General features: G+C 34.9%; 1 long non-coding RNA gene across 1 annotated transcript; it reads right to left on the reverse strand.

Moving 5' to 3' along the window:
• Positions 1-415: 415 nt before the first annotated feature.
• On the reverse strand, positions 416-14536 carry LOC110353146 (uncharacterized). Its single transcript, XR_002403255.2, has 3 exons — positions 14448-14536; positions 1102-1293; positions 416-1005 (listed from the first exon to the last, which is right to left on the reverse strand). It is a non-coding gene; the product is annotated as an uncharacterized lncRNA (long non-coding RNA).
• Positions 14537-23873: the final 9337 nt, after the last annotated feature.

Genomic DNA, 23873 nt, shown 5'->3' on the forward strand with positions numbered 1-23873 from the left:
GTTTTTCAGTAGCAATTGTTTAGCCACATGTCACTGGTTTACCAGCCACCTTCTGGCTGGTAAATTTATCATCTAGCTTAATTGTCACTACTCCCTGTCTCTGCTAAGGTAATCTAAAAATCCTCTACAGTTTCTTTTAATAACCTGGAATCTAACGGGAAATTTGAAGCAGTTAACAGAGGTTAGCTATCCATTCAGCCTCTGAAAGAGGAAACCTAAAGACAGGCTGGATTGACAGCTCAGGATAACGTTTTCTGTTTCAGTTCCCTGACTTGCATTTGCCTGTCCAAGCATTGTGTTCCCAGTGAACTTAGGCAGTCAAGGCACACAGGCTATAGTTCTGGTCTTTAAACTGTGAAAGACACTCAAGTTCAGCAAAGCATGTTCAAATGTTCCACTAACCATACCTATTTGTATACATATATCTTCTATAAATTCTTACATGGTCATTTTACAAACCAGAGGAAAAAAGAAAAAGTACTTCCAGAAACCATCATCAGTCCAAACAGTTTAGAGAATACCACAATGAAGAAATATATCTAAAGACGTTTTGCAAATTTAATATGGCTTAGTCAACATGCAAAAGAAGATAGTGAACTTAATATATATAGATTACATTTCCATTTCCATTACTGTCCTGGACAAAACATCCTTGACTTGGGGAATTTCACTTTATTTGATTTATTGCCAGTTAACATAATCTTTTAACTACTGAACTGAGTACTGAGGAAAAATAGACATACAACTTACGGTCACCTAAGCTAACAGTTTTCCTCTCCCCTCTACAGCCTCAACTTCAGTTCAATACCTTTCTTTCCCCTAGAAAGTCTCCATTCCCACAGTTTTCAGCAGTCAGCTCTGCCTTAGTCTGCCAGGCTGCAGGGGTATTATGGCTCCACAGTCCCTCAGACCTCTTGTAGTACTACATCTTCCAAGAGCACATCTCCAGCTCTATTCTTAGCAATATCTCCTTCCATGTGTCTCCTGCACTTCCTCCTTTTGTTTCTGAGGAAACAAACAAACAAACAAACAAACAAACAAAACTTTTCATATCTCCTTGCGTATTTCCTGCGAAGGTTCCTACATCCTGCAGCTACTGACCTTTCTCACTGATGTATGAGAAGTGGTGCCACATGGTCCTTAGACTGGTTGAAGTTTTGGTCTGCAGTTGGCTGTTTCCGTTTGTTTCCAACTCATCTGGACCTGGCTGTGACTATTAGTTCTTGACCTTTTCCCATAGAAGACACCCTGCACCTCCTGCTACTTAGCCAGTTATGCCCAAAAGTTGGCTGCCTAGGAAGCAACAGGTAAAAGACTATCATGTTTTTAAATAAATATGGACAAGTATTGATCTACTCTGGAATTACCAGGAAATTAAATACTCCCCAGTTACAGGTGCAGGTCTCTTCTGGAATGCCAGTTTTTCTGACATCATTGAAAAGGTTGTTTATTAATGAACCCTAAATTAAATCATTTTTTTTCTTCCTAGATTTTTCTATTAACCTCTGAAGAAGGTTAAATAAGAAGCAGGAGGCCAGAATATTTTGTATCATAGCATCCTTGTATCTTTCAGCTGCCTTCTGAACATATTTCAAGCTAAACCTTCCCAAAGGCTTTTCCACAGGTATATTTATCACCAGGCCCTAAATAGTTTATATTATGCATGATTTTTATTAAACATGAAAGACTTTCAAATTAATTAGACAGTTGATTAGTTGGTAAGCCTGTTTGTCATTGCTATCACCCCCAACATTTTTCACTGCATAACTGATAAGTTAAATACCTGATTATACTGAAAGTTAATTGGTTTTTAATAGAGCATCTGCAGGGGAAAAAAAAAAAAAAAAAAAAAAAAAGTTGTAAGCTCCAAGGTATGTGCCAATCAAAACATAACGGTTTTTAACTGGAGAAGATTAACACATACTACTACATAAGGTTTGAACTTGCCTTCCTTCTCCCTGAAAGTTACTTGAAAAGATAAAATTCTTACCCGAATGGGTACAGTTTGAATAAGATTCATTACTTCTTCCTGCTAGCCCTGCTTACACAATTGCTTTCATACTGTTTCTTTAACTTCAGTGTGATTTTACATCAGGGCAAAGTGATCAAAACTAATATAAGGCAATTCATTGTGCACAAACTGTTTACCTCGGAAGAGTTTTTGAGCAGTACCTAGCAATACCAAGAAGAAAACAGGAAACAGAAAATTAGCTGTTTATCTTTGAAGAGAAATACAAATATCAAGGCTAAAGATGCATTTCTAGTCCTAAAATGAAGAAAACAAGAAAACAAGGCTTTTTTTTTTTTTTTTTTTTTTTTTTTTCAGGGAGGAATAAAAGAGATAGAATAGCCTTATTCTCTAAGAATCAGAGGTATCAGTTCTGAGCAGGATATTTTTCAGTAATTTTTGAAATTATTACAGGTCTTAGCAACTGATAGAATTCTGTTTATTTAAAATATTCTTAATCATGATATTTGTAACTCTTATAAGGTTGTAGCTTTGTGATATAATTCTTATAAGAATCCATTTCAATAAATACAGACTTTAAAAAACACATTTTTTATGTTAGGTAGCAACATACTGGAACATGGAATATAATTACATAATAAGGACATTAGGGTTAAAGAATTTCATATTTACTATACAATTCTTAACATTAAATATCCTGTGGAAGTACGGATTTCCTTCACTGCATATCTGGATCCATACTCCCACGCACATTCACTCTACCTCTATCTACGTTAGAAGAGTTTAATATTTCTGCACCTTTATGTATAAATTCTCTTCTACCTTCTACTCTTGCATTTCCAGCTTTAACATTTTATTATTATTTTTTTTTAATCAAGTTTCTGTCTTGATCCCCGCTTTGTTCTTTTATATTGTCTTTTATTTTTTGGAACCCTAGTTTTTCCATTTCCTTAAGTACTGCTGTTCTTAGATTTTAAAATGTCATGTTGTTTTATCTTGATTAGTGTTCAGAAAACCAAAATGTTAACTAAATGCATTACAACATCAATATTGGTCTCCTATCTAATACCAGCCATAGATATTCAGTCTTGGCATTTTTGATGTTATCTTGTTAAAACTCTTGGTAGAAGAAATCTGTTATTTTCCTGAAATTGTTCACCTGACATCAAATAACACCAATTCTTCAAAGCCAAGCAAGCCTTTAATTATTTTTATATGCCTGCTTTATTTTCAAATACATAATGTAGTTAGTTATCTAAATGATCCATTCTTCTTCTCAAAAGAAAAAAAAAATAGCCTTAAGAATACCCAGGTAATTTCAGTGAAGCATGTTCTCATAGTTAGGTAGGACTCTCTACTAAAGAAGTTACATCATCTTAATGGAACAGGTAAACAGGTATAACAGGGATTAGGCACACATTAAAGATTTATTCCAGTGTTTTCATAACAGTTAAAAGAATAGAAATCTACTTACGGTGATTTTTATCACTTTCATAGACTCTCCTGAGGTCTACTAATACCAGTGATATTCTTGTCAGTCCAAATTGTCTTAATTGCAAAGTTAAGGTTCTGGCATTCTGAAAAGGTTGATGTTTCTATGAGAATACTTCAATGTGTGTAGTTAAGAACCTGATAGCATAACAGGTGCTCATTCTGGAGAAAAAAAAAAAAAATCTATCTGTTTCGTATAAGCCTTTGCTTCTCCAAGTACTGGTAGACCTAATAGGTATTGTCACAGTGACAGCGTTTGTAGTGGCCTTCAAGAGTACAAGAACAAGATTATTATTATTATTATTATTATTATTATTATTATTATTATTATTATTATTATTATTATTATTATTATTATTATTAAATTAATATCAATATTAATATTAATATTAATATTAATATTAATATAATAATAATAACAATAATAACAATAATAACAATAACAATAATAATAATAATAATAATAATAATAATAATAATAATAATAATAAAAGTTATTATTAAAGAAATGCAACCTTGAGAGCTGTTAAGAGCTGGGGTGAGCTGGGATGAACTGTTTTAGGGCAATAGGAAATGAGCAAAAAACATATATCCCACATGCATAAACATCCTTATACAGTGAAAACACAAAAAACATAATCAGAAACAGGAATAGTTCTTCCATAAGGACAATGGTGTCCATCCCCAGCAGAACTCTTTAATCTGCATTAAAATATTTTTTCTTTCCTGTTCTAAACATAGATGGTGGACATGCTGGTACTAAGCCCAGCACCAGAACAAAAAGTATCAACAGAACTGGAAGTACGTTTTGCTTATCATTTGAGATTCAAACCTGCTTTAGAAGAATTAGAGCCACAACAGATTAGAATACATAAGACCATCACAACTCCTATGATAAAAAGACCAAAGACAGAACAGAGAGAGAAAGAGTTCTGCAGCATTTTGTCCCCCAGTTGAACCTGATCAATACCACTGCTTAAGCATCATCAAATCTTTCTTCTCCTTTTGAAAGAGAAAGCAACGCTTGTAGTTTTACCATTAATCACATTTTCCTTTTGCAACCCAGCAGCTACTTACTACTATAAAACGGGTATTAGCATATTAGAACATTAAAACGCAGAGTGTGTTTTTGTTTACTGTGTGTATATGTATGAATGTGTATGTGTAAAATATGTGTTTCCTGCTCTAGACTTGTCACACAAAGTGGCAGATACTGCAACAGCAAAAGCAAATCAGAATAAGCTCAGATGCAACCTAGCTACTTAATAGAATGCACAGTTGATGCAGAAAGCTGCAAATTCTCTGGTGAATAACCTAAAAATTCTCTGGTGCATCAGAATTGGCATTTACATAATTATTCATTCTATCCCATAGTCTTTCATGAAAGGACATAGTGCCTAGTTCTTAGATACATGCACTATATATCTTAAAAGACACCACACAGCAAGAGCCAAAAGCAGACAGTGTTAGTCAGTTCGTAGTTCTCAAGAACTAAAACAGGATTTTTTTTCCAGCAGCATCTGAAATCCATGTGTTTCCTGGAATTTACACAACTTCAGGCTGCAGGAAGGCATTTCTAGAGACTTGATTATACTTAAGAGTTGGTACCTATTAAAGAATTGAAATACACTCATGTTTTTCTTCTTTATTGTATCTAGAGAATAGTAGTTTTGCTGATTCTTTGTTTAGCTTCCAAATAGTTTAAAAATTCACTGTGGAACAGTGAAAAGAAGACTAAGGCAGTCTACGCAATAAAAGAAATAGGTACCTATATTTAGGAGTGTTTCTTCACTAAATAAGAGAGGGACAAAAGCATGACATGAGTTTTCTGATCCCATTTGTAGACTCAGGGACATGAATTCTATCTCCAGTTCTGTGCTAAGCAGCCTATTTCTCCTTATGGTTAAAAGCTGATTTCTCCTTTATGGTCTAATCATAATGACCCTGTCTTGCAGGGGACAGAGAAGCACTTCATACCTCACTATGATACACATATGGCGAAGTACCAACACAGCTCATGGGTTCAAATTTATGTGTGCAAAATGCTGCTTTATGGTGAAAGAGATTAAACACTGGAATAAGTTGCCCAGAGATGTTGTGGAAACTCCATCTTTGGTGATATTCGAAGCTCAACTGGATATAGCCCTGAGCTACATGCTTTAGTTAACCCAACTTCAGCAAGAATATTGGTCTAGATGACTTCTGGACATCCCTACATACCTTACCTGTTCTGTGATTCTGTGTAAGATTAAAGGGCCTATTTTTTCATTTTAATGTGAATTCAAATACCCTAGCCAATTCAGAGAAAACATTGTATCTAGAAGAATTAGAAATATCTACATAATATCAATGAAACCTCACCTACTAGAAGACTCATGATTTTTTTCCAATTTTAAAAACTGCTATCTGATCAATATAGAGATATGAACCTCACTAAATAAACCTTGTAAAAGATTTGTTATGATATTACTGCACAGTGTCCTCATGAAGACCTTAGCCTTCTCAGAAGAGAAAGCTACAGCTGTGGAATCAGTAATTCTAAAAGAAACTTATTCACTGACTCCAGTCCAGTGAGCAAGAATGAAACAATACATCTAACAAATCAGTGTTTGGCTGTCATTCTAAGAAGACAAAGGCAGTAAGCTGACAACTTCAGAAACAGCAGAGTAAACCTTTGAGAACCTCCTGGCTTAAAACCAAGCATAACCAATCAAGCAGCTGTGCAAATATACTCACAAGTCCCATTTTACTTGACAGCTCCCAGCAATCAAGAAACGTGGCAAAAAGAACCATCAGAATGAAGATTTGCTCACTGATATCAAACCAGCTTTTGAGAATGACTGTCAGCTTATGTCATAAGGTTGGAAAGGAAGATGAGATGATGATAAACCCTTTGGTGCTTAGACAATAATCAATAATTGCTAAAAATGAAAGCATATATCCGTAGAATGTTTTTGCTTGTGTTTTTTCCCTTGTTTTGTTTGCTTGTTCCTCCCTCCTAATAAATAAATAAATAAATAAAATTTTATCAGCATCAGCCTGCCTCAATACAAGAAACACTTCTCTGTTTTTACATTTTGAGCCATGATGATTCTTTCCCCTTTACAATTATAATTGTCCTCTCACTTCCAAATTTTAGAAACAGGTACCAACATTTTATTTTACTTTTTTCTCTCTTTCTGTAAAAGGAAATTTAATCTTAGGAACAAGAGGACTGGCTACAGAAAGAAATGCAAGTGCCCGACAGCAAGGTTCCAAACAAGGTTCCAAATCTTCCTACCAGTAGGTGGAGCAAAAATGTCATTAATGTAGAGGCAAACTCTGAACTGTATCTGCAGTCACCAATAGAGTGTATTCCTTTTCCATTCTGTTTTCTAATCGCTCAGTCCAAGGAAGACAGCCTAATGCCTCTTGTTTTTATCCAGTCTTAAGAGTAAAGGGGGTATTCTGTCTGATATGGCTTTCAGAGGCACAACAAAGGAAAAAATAAATGCTCTGCCAGTTTCTGCTCTCTTACTTGCTTGTCTTCTCTGAGCATGTTGGGAGAAGGACTGGGAATGCATCACAGCACATCTTTGCATGTATATTCATGGACTTCAGTTTAGCTGGTGGTTGCTTTCCTTGTAGTCCTGAACTTGGTCCAATTGATTATCTCTTTGTCCTTTAGATTTGTCATGCATGCTGTTTCATTTCCCAGAACAATGTTGTTTCATGCCACACCAAAGATAATACACACTCACTGAACATAAACTTATTTTTCTATGCTGATTTTATTTATTCAGGGATGTGCTTATGCTCATGAAAGAAGCATGCTACAAAATCATATATCTTTCAAATACACAGCCTCAAACCTGAAGCACCTCAACTGCTTTTACTCAGACTGTATTCAAGAGTACCTTAGACAGACTACCTTATACATTAAAAGATCTTGAAAGCGTCTTTCAACTTCGTTATGCTTCTGTAAGCTATAGATTAATGGGAATCAGCATGGGATTCCTCTCTACACAGAGAGGAATACCTACAGGAATTAACATTTAAACCAAAAACTTTACAATGAAAAGCTTTGTCATCTCCTGACAGAATCATGCCCACTGTTTCTATGATTCACAACAAAACATGGCTTTATATTAAATCACAGCTGAGCACCAGGATGCAGATATTCAAGATGGTCTTTCAAAAGGACATTGCAACATATCATCAGAGAAAAATGTAGCTAGAATTTTATTATTGGTCATTAGGAAATTCCAGCAGCACCCGGATATCTCCAAACTCAACATGACCAACTTTAATTCTCTTACATTAGGATCTTCAGCAAATAACTTTATTGTACTAATTTGTGTCAATTTGGGGGTCAGTTTGAAAAGTGTTAATTGGGGCAAATTCACTGAATTTATTAGTGATTTGGTTTCTTCATCAGCTAATGTTAATTTTGTCTAACTTGAAAGACATCAATTCGTTTTTGTTCCATTTGTCTGTGTCTATTAACAAAAACAGACCTCTTCATAAGGCAGTATTTAGAGACTTTCTAGCTGAAAGAAATAACACTGAGAGAAATTCTTTTAGAATTTTAATTACATAGTGAAAGTTAATTTTTAGTGTTTCTAAAATACAGGGCACCCAAGACTAAAAATCTCAGATCTGTTGAATTACTATCCCAAAAAAACTCAGGTGATTTAGCACAACTTAGACAACCTTCTGATTTTCATTTTATTATTATTTTCACATGGAATCATTACAGAAGCTAGTTAAAGTTTACTTAACATAAACCAGTTAAAGAATGTTTAATAAATTACTTTTGTTAATACTATATGGAAAAAAAAAATAAAAATGTCAGCATCAGCAGATTCACCTAGGCAAGGTATACAAGGTTTGGCACCATTTGCTTAAGCACTTCCTATGTGTTAATCATATGGATAAAATTTAACTTTGATTTGAGATAAAGGTTGACAATTGCACTTCAAGAGTTTACAATTTAGTACTGGAAGAAAAGACAGTCAGATCAAGGTTTCTTGTTTCCCTCCCCCTCTTCCCCTCACTTTCCCCTTCAGTCTTGGTTATGTGAAATTATGCACAGGAAAAAAAAAAAATCCCAAATTAGTGTTTTAATGATACAAGAAAAGATCATTAAGAACTTTACAAGCTCTTTCTGTCAAGCCACATGTTTAAGATTCCATACTTATATGTACAAACTTCAAAACTTGGTTCTGTAAAGCTTTGTGATCATTTTCTCAGCTATAAAAGAAGGTAGTAAAGGACCTCCATGCACAGTGAGTTGAAATAAATTGTTAATGTAAGCATTTTGAATGAGGCTTCCATGATTTTAATAGCAAGTTCACTCCTTATTCTGCCCCCTCCCCCCCCCAGTTCCCCATCTTGGAAATATATACCCTGCTAGTCTTTGCTCCCACTATCCCACTATCTGAAAATAGCTCCTGACCTGTATTTTCATTAACCTGTACTTGACAAAGCAGTGACATTTCACTTTGTCAGTTTGTAAGCAAGTAGAAAAACTTAAGGGTGTTCTCATATACATCCCATATTTAATGTAAAATAGATTAACATAGGAAAAAGGAAAATATGAAATACTGATAAAATGTCAGAATAGAGATACAAAAGACATTGTTTGAAATGGCTCTCTCAATAATATTTCTTTGAAACCCGACTTACAGTGAGTATCTGTAAGTATGTGAAGTAACTATCTGGAAGGATTCTTTTTAATTTTCAAAAGTGAATATGGCCAAAAGTTCTCTTCAAATTTAGCCTTAAAAAAAAAAAAAAAAAATCAACTTACTGAATACAATCCTAACAAAATAACATAACAAAAGAAGTAGTTACTATATTTTACTCTAGCTAACACAGTTAGTATATTCCATTAATTTTAAAATGTAATGGGACGTAGTTATGAAGTTAGCGAATACAGCACCCCTCAGGATACCTTCTTTGGATAAATTCTTAATCTCATTTGTCCTTTTCATATTTGTTAAAAAATACCAGAATAATACAAATAAATCTTGAGAGCTCAACATCTCGTAGCAGAGGTTGCTGTCCAGCAGCAGTGGAAGGGAGATATCAGCAGGGAACGTTTTTGCTCATCCCTCCCTCCTGCCCATTGCTGCATGCTTAGAGAAGTTTATCAGCTGAAATCCAAGATGAGGCAAAGACAGCAGATGAGTATAGCAATATCACAGCTGAGTGCTGGGAAGCTCTCCACCATATACCTATTCACACATCTCTGGGTAGCAGTGGGATGACTGGAGTTTGCCTCATACTCCAGGACACTCTCAGACAGGAGGTTGCCTCACTCTTTTTCTGCAGATGTGAATCTTCTTGATGAATGAAGGGGACTTCTGTGACATGGAAAGCTCATATTTGGTATTGTGTGTGTGGTATCACATATTCCCCTTTTCTTTTTTTTTTTGTAGCGCCATCTGTCAACATCCTACCAAAGCCAAAGAATTCTGTTTGCAGTCTCCTCCTAGCCCTGCCCTGTCCAACCATTCACAGCACTGTGGTAAGAAGCTGAGGCAGTGGAAGGATTATTCCCATTTTTTTAACTTGTTATATATCCTAGTTTCAGCTAGGATAGTGTTAGTGTTCTTCCACTGGTATGGTGCTGTGTTTTGGATTTAGGATGAGAATAATGCTAAAACCAATGTTTTAGTTGTTGCTGAGCAGCACTTAAACAAAGTTAAGGATTTTTCAACTTCTCTTACAGTCCTGTCAGCAAGGAAGCTGTGGTTGCACCAAAAGCTGGGATGGGACAGAACCAGGACAGCTAACCCAAACTGGCCAAAGGGATATCCCTTTGGTGTCATGCTGAAGAATACAACTGAAAGGATTCGCTAGGGAGGGACCTCCCTAGCCGATCCCCCACTGCTTGGGGTGTGGCTGGGCATCAATAAACAGGTGGTGAGCAATTGCATTGCACATAAATTGCTTTGTATGTTATTATTATCCCTCCCTTTTTTGTCTTATTGAACTGTCTTTATGTCAACCCATGAGCGTTTACCTTTTTTTTTTCCTGATTCTCTTCCCCATCCAACTCAGGGAGAACAGGGGGAGGGAAGGGCAAGGGCAAGGGGAGTGAGCAAGCATCTTTGTGGTGCTTATCTGCCTACTGGGCCAAACCACACTATATTTTTTTAAAATAAACCATCAAACTTCAAACAAAGAAATAAGCAAACAAAAAATTTCTTCCTTGAATACTTCTAAACAGGAAGGCATGATGACGGGAATGTTCCAGTCACTGTTTTCCACTTCCTTAGACTTCAACCTTTTAACCTTTCCTACAACAGAAATGCTTTCATTTAACTAGCATAGAATATTAATAATGTTCAGCTAATACTGTCTGAATACATAAGGAAGCAGAAACACTGAATTTGCCATTACCAAGGACAGCACTCTATCATGTGTGATGGCATTTATTACTGAAAAATTACTTCAGTGTATTCTATGTAATTCCTTCCCATCAGGAATTTATTTTAAAAATAATGCTTTCTTTCTGAATTACAGTCACTTTTGACATCCAGTGGAACTTCTGCTTTCCTTTCTTTTAATGAAGTTTGAATCACACAAGTGTCAGTAAAAATTAAGCTATGAGAGCCTTAAACAAATGCAATTACAGTCAACATACAAAGGATGAACTCCTGACAGCAATATGCATTAGAGTTAACTTCCAAAAGCAAACACTTTTCTGTAGTGCATACTCATAGTGCTTAGTTTCAAACCCTTTAAAAATATCTGGCTATCTAGTGGGTGGCATCCCTGCCCATGGCAGGGGAATTGAAACTAGATGACCTTTAAGGTCCCTTCCAATCTGAGCCATTCTATGTTTCTATGATAAGTTTATAGTTCCTTAACATGTTAATGCCTTGTTTCGCAAACAGCAGTTTGAAGAGAAACAAGAATAATTGTTAGGTATTTTTACAGGAAAACAAAACAAAACAAAACCTTTCTCCTGCACATAGGCCTTTAACATTCTACTTATAATGGCACAGTGGTTTTCTAACGGTTCATGAAACTGTTTAGATATAAGTGATTAACATTTGTGACACATAGCCTCCAGACAGTTACTGCATCAAAATATTTGACTTTGTGTTAATAATTTTTATTTTAAACCAATAAACCCCTAAAATATCTATGTTTGCAATTTTTCAGAACTTTGAGCAGTCAGTACTGAATGGGACCTCCTTCCATCTCTTCTAATGAGAGCATAGCAATGCTGGTCTATGGAAATTAACAATGCACTTAACAAAACCTTTCAAGTTAATGCTCTTTTTTCTTCATTTAGAATTGAAACGTTATTCAAGTTACCACTAGTCAGATGGCAATTATTAAAACACTATGTTATAATAACATGATTGCATGCTCTTCTGTAAACTGGAAGTTTTGATGGCATTTAGAGCAGGCAGAGCATATGTCCTTAGATATCTCTGCTACAGAGGAAAGAAAATAAATAAAATCCATCTACTGTACCTATTTAAGAAATTTGTTCTCAGTGTATTAACCGCAATCACCTTTGGAAATGTCAGTTTAAATGGTCATGCTTACATGATCATAAAGCCTAATCTTATTTAGGCTTAAAGTGAACACTAAAAATATAGCATTTCAAAATTTATTTTTTATATGACTTAATTATTCTCATCTCTAACTCTGAAACTAAAGGACATTTAGTTCTAAGTATTGGGTCAAACATATATGCTTAATATATGCTATTCACTAATGGAATTGTGAGGAAGAGACACACTGTTGGGAAAAAAAATCCAAGTTATTTATTTAAAATACACATGGAGGATTTTACCATATTTTTCCTTACAGTTCCAGGTAGGCCAGCTGGCAACAGGTGGAAAGCTGGTAGATAATGATGGTTCTGAACACTTGAACCCAGGCAAAACAAATGAATACTGAGTCCTTAAATCAACCCTCCCCCCCTTTTTTTTTTCTATTTTTTCTTTTTTTATTTTTTCTTTTTCTTTTCTTTTTTTTTTTTTTTTTCTTCCCCCTGCGTATGCATTCATATACTCAAGAACTGTGTGTAATCCAATTTCAGAAGGAAAACTAATCTTTTCAAGTTTTATGCTTGGGTATTTGTCACCATCACGCAATGAAGTGAAATGGACTGGAATATTATAGTGTTTCATCCAAATACTATTCATACATGAAGGACTTTTTTCCTCTCTCTTACTCAGGAAGGTTGAAGGGAAACCTTCCCTAGGGAACCTGCTACTCTGTTACTCACTGCTTATCATTTCTTTCATTTGTTTAAGCAAATTATAGAAGTGCAAACTGTCTTAATAATGAAAGAAAAAAAAATACCCAAACGTTATTTCTCTCTCCATCATGCAGAGAAGAATGTCACTTCTAGATTAGATTTATTGCTTTTCAGAAAAACACATAGCAACAAAGACATGATGAGAAAGCAGCATGACAGTTACAAATTATTCGGACAGCAATGCCAAAGCTGGTTACTGAAGGCTTACCTGTGGAAATTTTTTATATTAGTTGCATGCAAATTTATACAGACACTAAAAGAAAATTGGTCTTACTGAAAATATGTGACAAAGTAAGAAATACAAGTCAGAAAAAGTCCTTGTGAAATCACATGCAACGATATGGAACAACACCCACCTCCATCCTTGACAGTTAATCTAGATGAATAGTGTTCCCTTTCTCTACAGGAAGTGGAGCTGGTAATTCAAACTGGAGCATAGATTTAATGTTAAGCTATTAGAGACTCCATTAAGACAAGCCAGTTCATATTGTCTTATTTAAACCAGTTATGAACTAACTGGTTAAGAAAGGCAAGAATGTCTAAATTGATAGAGCATATTATCCAGTTTCAAGAAATAAACAGGTTAGGAACACTTGATGGTTCCCAAGGGAGCCATCCTTACACTCAGCATAGAACTCCAAGAAACAACTGCTCATCAAGAGGCAGGGAAATAGAGATATTCCTCAAACACTGAGAGGCAACTTGGGAAGCCTTAGCAGAATCACTATCATAGCTCCAGGCTGACAGACAATTTTTCCCTACAGTCCCCCCAAACAATGTGTATCGTCTAGCTTTACCAACTGTATTACCCTCCCATGCTATAAGGAAGAAGGACTGGTTTTAATATTCCTAAAGGAAAGCTTGGAGCTTTCCAAACACTAGAGACTATTATTTATTTATTTATTTATTTATTTATTTAGGCATGGACATGAGTAGATAGGAGACTTTATGAGAGAGAGAGAGAGAAAAATTAAGCCTGATGTGTGAATGATAACAAATAACAAAAAGATTCCTCAAGTGGCAGATAGTACTCAAGATACAGGTTCTTCAAAGACTTTTTCAGCAGCAAAACTTAGGAAGTAGTCCAATGCAATTCCACAACTAGTCATCATTCTGTGAGCTCTGGGATTACCAAAGTCTGGTTTTCTATATACACATGCTCTAGTTTGACCATGACCTAGCTTTTCCAGTACTACTTTACTTCTTCTAGTTGCATACCTGAAAATTTTAAACTTCTACTTCCAGATAAATTAAACATTTGGAAATGGCTATTCTTTTATCTGACTTGGCAGAAGTGGTCTAAGAGCTCTGACACTCAGACACATGAGGAAACTTGTTTCTTTAGGGAACAAGCAGAGAGTTAAGGAGGAGCATAAAGATACTCAGTGTTGTATAGAAGGTAATTTAACAGTTCATTATAGAAAAAGTGCTCTTGATAATAACCTACTCTGCATATTTTAATATTTATGCTTGGTATTTGATATGATCAGAAAATTTGACACCTGAGGATTAGTGACTGACTCTGCCCTTTTCTGGATTATTTTTCTTCTGTTGAATCTGCCAGACTCTTGGAAGTGCCAGGGTGGTTCAGAGGATAATATACTAATTTAATCAAAGAAAGTCATACAACTGTGGCTGCATTTGTTACCATTAAAGAAGCTGAAAATTATAGGAGCAGGTACAAATTATTGCTACAGTAAGAATTGCAACACCCACCTATTTGCTAGGAGTGGTATCACCTTGTTGGCAAATGATCAGGAAGGACAGATGCAAACTTCACTGAGAATCCGTTCCTGCTGAGATCTAGTATTTTTTACATTAACGAGAAAACAGAATCATGAACACTGGGAATTAAGGCATTAGACACCACCTGTACATCTAAAGGATTACTTAATTTTTATTCACAGTTAAGGGTCTTGCAGGAAAAAAAAATTATATATGAACACAATAAAAATGCTCAGTTTCTTCATATAAGCTAAATTAACATGAATAAAATCTCTGTAAATACAAAGAACTGGAAACATCAGGTAATAAGAATGAAAAGTCTAGTATCCAACCTGTAATAAGATTAATTCAATATCATTTCCCCATTTCTTACTCTCTGTCACAAGAGAATGAATATTGAGCCATTTTCTTAAAAGGTCAAGTTACATAGATACTGAAATACTCCAGTAACATTTTTAAATGTCTAGAAGATCTTTATAGTGATATACAGGCTTTACAATACATCTGAGAATAAAATTTTATGAACTTGTGGCTGATCAGCTCTTACTTCAGTCCTTAGGAACTAACAGAAAAAGTACTAATGCGTTTCTATGAAGGGATGGCAAACTTTTTAAAGCATGCACTACTTTGTTGCAGAAACTAAGGGATAGTACCCTTCTCTACAATATTGTCAACTACACTACTTTGCAATGGGAGATGCTCTGCCTCCACCATTGTAACAGTAGCAACCTAGCTATATCTGCTGAATGAATCGGCTCTCAAGCAGAAAAGATAGAGAAAACATTTTGAATTTCAATTTCATTGAAAGGTTAACTGCTGCTGCTTCTATTTCAAGTTCAGCATTGTATGATAGACAGATTGCTATTTCAACGTGTGAACTCAAGTTTTCATCATGTAAATACTTCAGCAAAATGCTAAACTGAAAGAAACAGTTTCCATTAACCAAAGTATTCAATTAGAGACATACCCTTTTCCAAGTCAACTAGATAAAGTCTAGCATCATTATTCCTGCTACATTTGTCTTCAGGTTTCCTCATTTCCTCAGAATCAAGAGAGACAAACATTTGCCCTTGATGCAGATTACATTTCATATATTTCTCTGTTAGAAAGTAGTCATCCAAGTCCAGAAATTGGAACAAGCATCATAGAAGAAGTCACAAAGTTGAAGCAAATAGTAGGATAAAGGTTACAATATAGGGACATTCAGAAACTAACACACACACACAAATCAGTATCAAGCTACAATTGTTAAATTCAATAAATAAATTTAATAAAAGACAAGTACAGAAAAGGTTTAAAACCAGGTTTTCTTATGTATAGCACTAAACAACTTGTATAGAGCTATTAGAACTGTGAAATAAATTACTTATGTAAAAACTAGCATTTGAACAGTGGAAAAGCACTACACACATTAAAAATTGCTACATTTTCTTAATCGTGTTCCTAAGTTAGTGTACTTTAATAAAGGATTATCCAAACATTTCCAGGAAAATAGGTGATGCCTAGAAATGATCACGCAAAGTTAATAAGAATATATTTTTCCTCAGGTTACAGAGAGTGAACAGATCCACATTTACATAACTGCTGAACTGCCAGAAATCCAATAGAAGTCATGACATACATTGAGATTAAACATCTGCACAGGGAGGAAAGCAAACATCTGGAAAATGACTACATGTATTATCTCTTCATCCATTTTCTGGAAACTAAAGATTGCCACTACGTGACAATGACATGTAGTCTTCTATTGGAAGCAAAATATGCACTTTGTATTTACTTGGCAGTTTATGTACCAATAATAATTATATGGGTGAGATGGTTGAAAAAAAGTAGAAAAGCAGAACCCAGAAATCTTGTCACAGTCATGGAACAACAAGTCCAAGAATAACAGCTCAGTGCCCACATTTTGACATGTTAATGCTCCTTGAGACCCAAGAATAGAGAATCAGACAGGGTATCAAGGTACTAGGTGAAAAAGCAAACAAACAAAAAACTATTTATTTATTGTATTTTATTGAAATTATTAAATTTTATTTAAAATGGCAAATGGCCTTTATTTGAAATTCTATTCCATTTATCATTTAAAGACTTGATTCTACTATTCAGGCTTAATGCTCTCATCCAGCACAGAGGTATAAAGTCAACAACATCAAAAGTTGCATCTGGTATCCAAATCAATATTAGGAGAAGCAGAAGATACAAATTGTATTACTCTTCCTATTCAGTGAGTTTTCAAAGCATCTGTCTGGTTCAGACTCCACCTTTTTCCCAAGTTACAGTTTGATTTTCTGTATAAAATATACCACACCTTTGATTGGACCACTTTGACAGGAAATTAAGATTAGCTATTGCTATAGATTCCTATATAATTTAAAAAATAAAGAAAGAAAGAAAGAAAAAATGTTTGTGAAGGGACATATTACATCTTCTATGACATTTTAAAGACAACCAACACCATTGATAATACTTAAGCTGGCCATCAAGCACACTATAAAGCCTATTTACTGCTAGTTAAATTTTAGTTTAGGTTGCAGAAGGGCCAAAATCATCACTTGGATGCAAATGAACATTTGCACTTAAAGATAGGTGTTACTTAAAGTAGCTTTGCACAGATTTTCATGAACAGATATATTGATAATATTATTTACAGTGTTAGCTATTTCTGACATTTTGCACTAATAATTAAAATTAAAAAATAGGAAATTGTGCTAAGCCTTTCAAAACTTAATATTACTTTTTGTTTCTCTAGTTATGTAATTTCAATTGAAATGTGTTAAAATAATTGCTTTTTGATTACATCAGAATTAACTATGCTGCAGTTTTGGAGGTTACATGCTGGAAATAAAAATTTCCAAATCCAATGAGTAACAAGTACTTGTCACTGGAAAACAAAACAAAACAAATCAAAACAACAACAACAAAAAAAAAACAGCTTTCTTGGTACTGAGGCTTTCCAGTTCAGAGAACACTATCCATTTCCTTTCAAGGACATATCATCTATCTTCCACTTATTCTCTCAGATGTAAAATTACAAATCATTCTGGCTGCCAATTAACTTGCCATATGTACATTGTTTTCTTTTAAAATGCAAAGGAAGCTGTTTAGAATGGCAGGATTTCAGACACTGTTGAGACCCAGTCGAATCTAATAGGCTAAAAATATCTAAAAATATAAAAACTACATTATATTGAAATTTGTCATAAGAAAAGAGAATTTATGAACTGAGTATAATTTAACTCAGTCCAAAAAAAAATATTGTTTGTGGTCTGTGCCTCCCCTCCATTTATTCACCTGTTAGGTTAATAGGGAAAGGAGAATTTATATCACCTCTCTATAAAAACCATGCTATAAAGGGTTATAAAAGAGAATACAGTATTGCTAGGTTTTAAGATATATACTAGGAGACAATATAAATGTTGAAACACCTTGGAACATCTAAATCCCTTTTCTCACAGTATGCGATACTAAGTTTTACCCTGAAATGATTAGGGAATTAGCTGTGCTTTCATTTTTCTCTAATTTGTTATCTTTCACCTAAGAAGACAGCTACTTTGTTCTTTAGTAAAGGACTTTAAGAAAAAACTTCTTACCTTAAACAGCTGAACAGTCCACATTAATACTCTGTAGTCCAAAGTGTCACTTTTGATTGCCTAGGCTGTTCCACCAGGCCTTTTAGAAGATTCCTTGCTCCATCCACACAGAACTTTGAGTTGACTACAGCTTTATCTTTGTCATTTTCAGTCCCTGAATTTAGTTTAATGCAAATGCTTAGGCACATCCTGGAAGATATCTTACTTAATGGAACAATAAAGAATACACCAAGTTCTAATGAAGACTATGGGACAAATAAGCCACCAGGCCAAAATTCAGAACTTACTCTTTCACCCACTAGAAAGGGAAAACATCTGCAGACAGCATTCAACTGCAAAATTACATAGCAAGACTAGACTCTTATAGTACAACAAAAATATTTAATGTTCAGTTTGGGATCTCATAGATTAAATTTATCAAGAGAAAGCAGTTATAGAAGTAGTAAACTCTCAAGTCTTACATATATCTGTACTTAAATGTACAATTATAATGTTCATATGTTCTTAATACGTTCAGTGCTTTGCAAAAAAGCACTGAACGTATTAAGTTCTTTTTCTTTTGCATTTTAGTCGAAAATGCAAAAGAAAAAGAACCTACAGAATTGCTATCTGTGACTTACAGCTTTGAGTTTTCACACATAATGGTCCTGCAACAGGTGAACATGAATTTGTTTTAGCCAATGATATCCACTGATCAAGAGCTATACTATGGATAGGTTCATACTTTTCTTGGTGTATTTACAAATGTATCAGTTTCTTTACTTGTCTTTAACTGTCTGGGGTGACTGATTCCCTGTAAAATAGGTAACGGGTATTTTGGTTAGTACAGACATGTCCAACACTGTCTATACTGTGACTGCACAAAACTGCTTTCTTGGAGCTTTTTAGTTTGGGTTAAAAAAAAAAAAAAAAAAAAAAAAAAAAGCGAATGAAAGCCATCTAGGGAAGACAATAATTTAAACAGGATCTTTCTTTATTCAGTAGGTAATGGATAATTACAGGACAAGGGAGAATGAGATACTTCTGAAGGTGCATTTTTACTATTTAAATGAATGTGAAGATCCAGATATATTAATTTCAGAATAATGCACTCCATTAGAATAAATAGATTTAAAAAGTCTGACAGGTGAACATATTTGGTTGATAAAGAGTTGGGGAAATCCTACATTAGTAATTAAGATATAGTACTTCAGTTCTGTGGTATTCTAGGCAGAGGAATTGTCATATGACAGTTTTATAGGAACAAGGGCAGCATTTTATGATGCTCACCTCCCAACCCCCCCTCCCCCCTCCCTCCCCCCCCACACTTTACCTGTAATTTCTATTACTGGAAGAGATAAACAAGATTTTAAATAGATGTGTTAACATTCCAATATAACAGAAACATTAATTATTTTCAATATTTATTGCCTTGTTCTTAAACCGAGATACTGAGACTTAAAAATTCTTGCTTTAACTGCTAATTGGAGCCATAAAGGTTGCAGTTTTATGATAACTGTCACTTCTGTGTCAGTTTTCAAAAATGAGTCTACTATTTCTTATTCTTCTGGGCTTATTGATTGGTTAAGCAACAAAGGCTAAAACAAGAGAAAATATTAACTGCTTGCAGCTTTAGTTTTAAATGACTTCCTGGTCTGTAGAATCAACGGAGGGATTACCTAATTTAAGTTATAGTAGAATCAGTGACCCTTTAAATCAGTAGTACAACACCACCTTTCACCAAATATAAGAGAAAATAGAAGCAAAGAAGCAGTTGCATATGGAATATAAAGTAGCAGAAAGGAAAGACTGCCTGTTTCTGTATTTCATCTAAAGAAATGAAGACTGATGAAAATATTTAATGAAGATATATAGGTCTTGAGGTATTTTTTTTTTATTTTTATTTTTTAATCAGTATACAAAAGAAAGTAGATATCTGAAGACTGAAGGGTAGGAAAAATCATCCATTTGCTATGTTTCAGGAAGAGTATTCCTGTTCCAGCATGCTGAATAAAACCAACAAGTTCCATGACAGTTTCCTCATTTGACTATTTTAGACTATAATCCAGATTTTACCAGCATATCATTTTTAGTTCTTCAAAAAACATTTAAAACCTGGAGTGGTTTGTCTTAAGCTGGTTTGTCTTAACACACTGTAATAACCATTAGAAGGGACAAAAAGCTAAAGCATTACAATAGATCTGTTGTTTCATACAACTTGAACACTGAGTGTCTTGAAGGAACTTTAGTTCATCAACAGAAATGAAGAAGTTTGAAACACAACTGAGCTACAGGATTTGGTTGATTCAAAGGACTCTAAGACAGCCAAATGACAGCCTGAATATCCTGCTTAATGTTTCAAAGGAAGGCCAGAAGTCTTTTTGTAAGGCACAGGGAGAAGATTTGGGTTTAGATGAGTCAGTTATCAAACTGGATGAAGTAATTTCTACTACTGTGCAGCAGACAGAAGAAAAAATAAAAACGAAACACAGTTAATGCTCGTTTATGAAAGACATAAAAGAAAGACAGAAATTGTATATTCCTGATTTCCTGCATCTACTTGCAATGCATTCTACTGGACAGACTGACAAATGCACTTAAGTACATTTCTCTTCTAATCTTTGATTTGAAAGTACCAAAGGTACTTACAAAGGTACTCCCAGCTGCTGTCAAGATTTATTTTTTTTCTATAGAAACATGTAACAACATGATGTGTCATGCTAAGACAAATAGTCACATTCTTAATAATGTTGGTCCTAGATGACAAAACAGTAAGAAGGAGGTCCATTATTTCTATTACTCCCCATCTAAAAAAAAAAGGGGGGGGGGGGGGGGATTTGGGGGGAATATTTCGGAACATTTCTAGTGGTAGAATAAATAGCAGTCTAGGTAGCCCACTATTAATAAAAGTGAAGTACTAGTGTAGCCCAGGAAATTGTGTTGCCATTCATAGAATCACAGAATGACTGAATTTGGAAGGAATCTCTGGTTATCATCTGGTCCAACCCCCCTCAAGGTTGCTCAAGCAGGGCTAGCTATAACATGTCCAGATAGCTTTAGAAGATCTCTAAGAAGGGAGAATCCACAATCAAAACCCAGACACCTGGTAAAAAGCTGGCAGTGTGGGGTGTCAGGAGGCATCTTGCCCTGCCTTGCCTTGGTGGACCTGGTGTCCATGTTCCTGTTGCCCACCATGTTGCACTGGCTTCAGTCTGGGAGCACCTGGAGCAAGGAGCTGGCACCCCCATGTGGTCACTGCAGGATAAACAGCCCTGCTGGGGTAACGGAGAGGGCAGTGCACAGCTCCCAGACTTTACATGGTAAGCAGGAAGAAGAGGGCAGGCTCTGATAGGAAAACATACGAAAATGGCCACAGGCAAACCCTAAGAATGACAATTACAGAACTCTTACAAGGACTGTCATGATACTGTCAGCAAAGACCGCATAGCACTGATGTTAAGTGCTAACCTTCCCTACCCCAGACTGTGTCAACTAGAACTCAGAAGATTTAGGTTTTACATTAAATAAGAATTATAATTAAATATACTTACAGATAAATAGATTAGTCTTTCAAAGAACAAGACAAAGTTCTGGATTCAAGTCATCAAATTACAGTGCAGTGTAAGATTTACTCTTCTTAGTGTAGCTATAAATTAGTGATATTCACAATAATTTGTTAGGTTAGATTTAAGACTCAGAGCAGTAGAATTTTAATGTTCCTATTCCATTGTAAACAAGAACAAGCTAAAGTTTCTGTTTAACAAATAGAACATATATTTTTTCCTAAATTACAGAAAACAATATCTTTATTTTTCCCCCTTCCTGTAGTTGGTACTTCACTGTAAATCTGTTCTGCTTGGTATCCACAATAAATTGATTAAGCTATTGGAACTAGTGCAAGTCAAAGACAAGCAATACTTCAGATTTGTTCTTTGCTCAGCTTAGCTACAAGTCTAGGCATTATGAGCTATCATTGGCATGACTCAAAGTTTTCAGTGTTACTTATGTAAAATCTCACCCGAAGACTGAAGTTTACTGAACCAGAGTATAATTAAGCTAATATGTACTTTAGAGTAAGCTGTGAATCACATCTTCATAATTAGTTTTCTTCAGTTTCTGAGCACTATGTGTTTTCATAGAGCATGGGAAAGTTAATGACAATAGCATACACTACATGATAAATAAACGTACAGTAATTAAAGCACTTATTGTCTGTATATAGCATAATTCTCATTTAATACAAAGGATTTTACAGAATTAAGCTCAAAAAAACAATGAAGACATAAGAAATAATTATGCACAGGTCATATTATGTGACCTTATATTTGTTACACTATAAATTAAAAGAAGTAGATAAGAATTAAGTTCATTTTAAATTCATTTATTAGGACATCAATAAGATGTCTTAATAAAAGGACATCTTATTCATGCTGTATGTTGACAGTGGCCCAATCTATGATTATATGAGGTACTGAACACTAAAAATGAATTGCATATTTATTTTGTTCATTGATCTTTGAAATCTTGCAAGCAAATTAGCATTGCTCTGGGCTTGTAATAAACAAATGCATTTATGATTATCTTTGTATTCACATTTGTCTTTGGAAGCTTGTTGAGGGATTTTTGAAACTGCAAGGATGCCATGACTTGCTGCAGCTGAGCAAACCAAGCTACCAGGATGACTATGAGAAGTTCCCATGATAGTGTTCCCACATTGCCTGATTGAGGAATTTAGAAAAATATTGTTGCCAGCAGCTGGCTTCAAGGACGGGATCTACCTGACTGCTAATCACAAGAGGGTTGTTTTCTTGCAGCTGTGGTTGTTTTCTTGCAGTTGTTTGTCTGAGTGCTTTTGACCAATAATCTTGTGTGAGACACTATCCGCCCGTGTTAAGTTTGCTATAAAAGTCAGGCTATTCGGGTAATAAAGGGAGAGCATGATCTGACAATATTAGTGTCTGTCGTGTTTTTGGCTGTTCTTCCTTCAACAGAAGCTGACTCAACATTACTAAATAAAGATATTAAGGAATGATATCTAGTTAAATTCCCGATAGGTACCATTTGCAAGAGCTTTGCTTCATTTTACAGCACAATACTTCCACTGTTTGAAATCATTACTGAATTCCATGGCACCAGTAACAAATTTTGTAAAAAGATGTTTCTGAAGCCCTAGTCTTAAACTGTGAATGAGGACTCAACATCACGTTTAAACTGACTTTGGGAAAAAAATAAATTAAAAAAAAAATAAATAAAATGTAACATTGGTAACATCTGAGAAATTCCTCCTCCCAGTGAGGTGAACTCTAAACAGAGGACTATCAGATTACATTCTTCCTGTGCTCAGCCAAGAACAGAGTCCCACAGAAAGAAACTGAAGACCACTGCTCCTTTTGAGAGCTCCTCTTAAATATGTTGGATACCAGTAAGAGAACTTATCAAAGATTAAGAAAGTAAAGGCAGACCAGCAAGTTTATCTCTTCGGGCTGACTCTTACCTGAAAAGGACCAAGGACCTATTGTGAAGATTTGTAGCATACCTATGGTATGCTACCTTGAGTGTGGTTTTATGTCTTTGTCTCTTTTGACATTTCCAGCTGAGAAAAAAACACTGCTACTACTTTGGGGCTGTGCTCACATTCAGCCTGTCTCTGAAAAGACACCTTTCCAATAGAACTTCTCTACAGCCATTCATAGTTCTGTAAGACATAAAGACTATTTATGAAGTCTTTGCAGCAAGATAGAAAACAAATAAGCAGGGATTTTTAGAAGCATGCAGCATGACAAACATTTACTTGATTAGTTTAATTCACAGGTTTGTGAGAGGATTTGAAAACTGCTTCAAGTATTGT

This window comes from Anas platyrhynchos, chromosome 2 (assembly GCF_047663525.1).
Source record: "Anas platyrhynchos isolate ZD024472 breed Pekin duck chromosome 2, IASCAAS_PekinDuck_T2T, whole genome shotgun sequence".
NCBI classification, from domain to species: domain Eukaryota; kingdom Metazoa; phylum Chordata; class Aves; order Anseriformes; family Anatidae; genus Anas; species Anas platyrhynchos.